Source organism: Cebus imitator, unplaced genomic scaffold (assembly GCF_001604975.1).
Source record: "Cebus imitator isolate Cc_AM_T3 unplaced genomic scaffold, Cebus_imitator-1.0 Scaffold557, whole genome shotgun sequence".
NCBI classification, from domain to species: Eukaryota; Metazoa; Chordata; class Mammalia; order Primates; family Cebidae; genus Cebus; species Cebus imitator.
In genome coordinates, this window is record NW_016107872.1 from 928,596 (window position 1) to 932,852 (window position 4,257).

Genomic DNA, 4,257 nt, shown 5'->3' on the forward strand with positions numbered 1-4,257 from the left:
CAGGAAAACATAGTCATGTAATAAAATGGCACTGGTACCTCTTAAATCTATACAAATAAAATCACAAGTAAATGCAATGTTTCCGTGCTGCCCTCAACTAAACGTTTGAGACAGGGAAAACATAATAATAAAAAAAAAACATAAAATAAATAGAAGGCCTGAGAGTTAAATGGGACACACACTAAATTGAACCAGGATTATGGTAACGTGTGATAGAAGAGGGTCCTGTAAGTAGGAGCCACAGACTTTAAGGAATGAGAGTGAGTGAGCAGGAGGTCAACAGGGTACTATGCCAGGGGCAATAGAAGAGCGTGAGCCTGGAAGCCGCAGGCATTTTAACAGGTGGGTAGGAAAGTGATATTCTTGATGTATCAGAGAGAATGAAGAGATTTTGAGCCCTGCTTCCCTAACATGGAGTACACAGGTCTCACAGAATAAGCACTCTCCATCTTACCTGTTACCTCATCTGTAACAAAGGTATATAAGCTCTGATCTCAAATTAGATAACATAAGTAAATGGGTTTTTGAAAAACACAGGCTGTATGATAAAACAGATATCCTGATGAAACTTCTGCCACACAGCATTGAGACAGAATATAACTGGCATCTTTTTAAATGTACTGAATTCACTGGAAAATAAGAGAAATCCCCAAGATTCAACCTAAATAGGAAGCAGTAAATCAGGGTTGCAAGTGTATATTAAAGCCAGGACAGAAGCTGCCAGGATATTTCCAATTCTGGTAAAAATACAGCCTTGAGTGTTAAGTGCCTTATAGAATACAAGATTTTGGGCTTGGACAACAGGGAGATTTGGAGCTGTAGCCCTGAAATAAAATTGGAACTTGTGAAATTCTATAACCTCAATTCAAGAATAGACCAGAAAAAAAATTCACTTAACACCAGAAGAAGGTGGTGAGGAAAATCTGTTTGCTCACCCAGACTTTCTGTTTCAGTCTGAACCAGAGGAACAAAAGCAAGAGGAGCTCCCCTGGGAAATTACAGCCATAGGCCTGGCCTCATAAGGGGTTACATTTGAGAGTTATCTAAGATGGGTATTCCAACTGGGCCTCAGGCAGAAGCAGATACAAATTATCTTAGGAGACACATCCTCAATCCAAAGTAATAGGATTTCCACAGACAACCAGTCAGAAGCATGATAATTTGAAACTTTCATTTGACTAAATGTTAGTCAAAATTTCTCTGTCATTGGATATTAACGTACAAGGAGGCAGCTCTCCCTCTTTCTCTTTGCTATTGCTGATTTTTTCTAAGAGCTTAGAAAAATGCAGCTACTTCTATCTCGAGTAGACAGCAAACTTGGTGGGGGGCTAATTCAAGACCTCTAATTAAAAACACTCACTTCTCCCATGTATCTCCCTTCTGTGGTGTGGAAATCATTCTAGAATCTTGCTATATTCTCAGACACCCGCTCCTGAATACAAGGCACAGGTGTCCACTGTGGTTATATCCCTAACCTGGAGAGAAATGTGTATGAGTTATTTTGTGCTGGGAACTTAAGCAAGAGAAAGCCCACAGCAGTGTCTCCAACATCTACCTCTTTTATTTCTTTTATATCCTTCCCTGTGTTTTCTTACTCAATAAACTTTTTGTATATGCTTTCTGTGTAGAGAGTAAAACCCTGAACTTTTGTTACATAATAAAGACAAGCTTTTAAATTCAAATGTTTTTCTCCAAAAACTATTGTGTGTACTATACGCGCCAAATGTCTGTTTCAAAACTCCAAATGTCATTTCTTTTTCCTCTGAATTGATGCAATGAACTTGCTACCCCGAGGGCTACAAAACTAAAAAAAATAGCTTTTGTAGATTTGGTAAAAGACAACATGCAAGGCAGTCAAAAGTTTAAAAATTAATATTCCATGCCTACTAATGCTGCCAAATACTACCTTGTGACATTAACAGAAACTAAATATTTGTGAAGATGTTTCATCATATGTGTCATTTACAGTCTATGGCAAAGTTGTCAATTACTATGATAAACAAGGTGTGTTTAATTATTGTGGGGAATGATTAAAAAGAGAATAAAACTGGATGGAAGAAGCTTATTAAGCTCAACTAGTCCTGGTTATCTATGTTTTAGCTATACATACATACCAAAATAACTTTATAAATTTTTGAACAAACAGCAGAAATCAGAGGCGATATTGAGATAGGGGCTAGAACTGAAGCCTAAGCACTGGCATCTTATAGAGAAGCCACTTGGGCCCTGGGCAGAGGTGTCGTTCTCAGAACAGTTAATGTACGTCAATTCTCAGAAGTGTTAAGGGTAAAAATTTCCACTGCTACCCCTCTTCCCTTGCAATAAACCGCAGACTTTAGCTTCTGTACAAAAAGCTTGCCTTGCACACCCCTGTGTCCCCTTGAACAAGAAAAGGATGTGGTTTTGCAGCTTAAATGCCTTGCTCCCCATGAGCTCGGGGCCATGGGTTGGAGAGACATGATTCCTCCGTGGCCGTCAGCAAAAAGACCCTGCAATTTGGCATACTTTTGTCTTGGTGTTGATTTTCTGCTCGCTCCGGTGCTACAATATGAAGAAAGATAAAAAGAAATAAGGAATACTATAATGCTGTAATCCAGCAAAAATTTCTTCCATTTGGAAAATAACAATCTAGTATTTCTTTGACTGGCTAAAGGATATATTTTTTATTATCCATTTTTTATGGAGACATTATTGGGCACTATTAAAAGAAAATATGTCAACATGAAATGCATGGTAACCAATATATAATAGTCAATCATATATGCTTTTTTTTTCTATGATGATAAAGACTATTTTGGCTGTAAATGGATAAAAAACCTGACACAATTTTGCTTAACTGACATGATTTCTTTGGAATTCCTATAGGATCTCCAGTGATCTGACTTCACTTTCTGCCTGTTAAAATATCTGTCTGTAAATTGACTCCATTCTCAGACAGCCTGTTCCCTTGAGGTCTCAGGATTATTGCCAGTTGCATCCAGAGACACAGGATTACTGCCAGCTGCTTTCAGAGATGCAATCTTCCAGGTAAGTGTCTGGCATCAAGAGAAACTAAGTTTCTTAGTTTCTAAGAATCAGGTAAAATCTTGGATCTGACCCTCCCTTAATAGAATTGGGCTTCTTGCTTATCCCTTAAGAATCCCCTTAGCCATTGTATGCGTGATTAGCTTAGGCCAATCAAGGCTTCTCTGGGACATAAGGGGGTGTTGCAACCAGCCAAATCCAAATGGGCTTAAAGTGAAGAAAGGATAGGCTTTCTTGAAAATTCAGGGGCATGTCTTCAGTTGAAAAGTTAAAACCCATAAAATCTACTGCATTTCACTTCTTTTTTTTTTCTTTTTTTGCCTTTTGAGTGGACTCTTAATGAGCTTAATTTACAAGACATTTCTGAAAACAAAGAATAATTGTATTCTAAGCCACACATCCTACAAAGATGGAGAAAGGTTCTCTTTTGTAGAAATCTTTTAATTTGAATCAGGCAGAAAGTGTTATTTAAAATATGGAGAAAATATCTCTTCTTTCCCTCTTCCTTAAAACAGAACACTGATTTTATTTAGGGTTTATTTACTTAGATAAAATCCTTAATTTCCCTTCCTCCCTTTTAACTATGTTTGGCCAAATAGCATCAGGCTAATGACATTAAACCAAGCATTTTATAGAACTTCAATAAAGAGTTTTCAGAAGAAATTGATCAGGAAGAATATCAGTTTCTGCTCCTCACTTCCACATCCTTCCTGTTGACTTAAATGCAGATACATCAACAGATATCTAGTGTTTTTTAAAACCAAGAGGTGATATTTAGGGTAGAAGTTACAATGTTAGGATAATGGAGAGCCAGTCGGAAGTAAATTTTGTGAGTATCTGGTAATAATGAAACTACCATATCAGTTCCAATCTATCTGAACATGAACTTCTTTTATGCAAGGAAGAAATTTATATGTAACTTAATCTACTGTTATTTGAGTATTTTCTGGCATCTAGTTCTAATTCAAAGACATTTAAATTTATAAGTTATCACACATGTCCCTGGAGACTGGAAGATTCTTTTGGTGATCTCTGGAGGCCACATACATAATAAAATTGTCATTATTTTTCGCCAAGACCTCCAAATCTGCAATTTCCCATATTCTTTGGACGCTAAATTCACTGTTGTTTCAACTCTCCAGATAAAGTAGAGTCCAGGTCACTTACCAATCAGTATACTGATGTTTGCAAGCCTGAAGACTTGCTAGCCCTAGAAACCTTTTCCCTGTAGCC

General features: G+C 37.3%; 1 long non-coding RNA gene across 1 annotated transcript; it reads left to right on the forward strand.

Annotated features, from left to right (window-relative positions):
- The first annotated feature begins 2,392 nt into the window (after nt 1-2,392).
- On the forward strand, nt 2,393-3,540 carry LOC108294031. The gene is made up of 2 exons (XR_001820888.1): nt 2,393-2,733; nt 2,866-3,540. It is a non-coding gene; the product is annotated as an uncharacterized LOC108294031 (long non-coding RNA).
- The last annotated feature ends 717 nt before the right edge of the window (nt 3,541-4,257 follow it).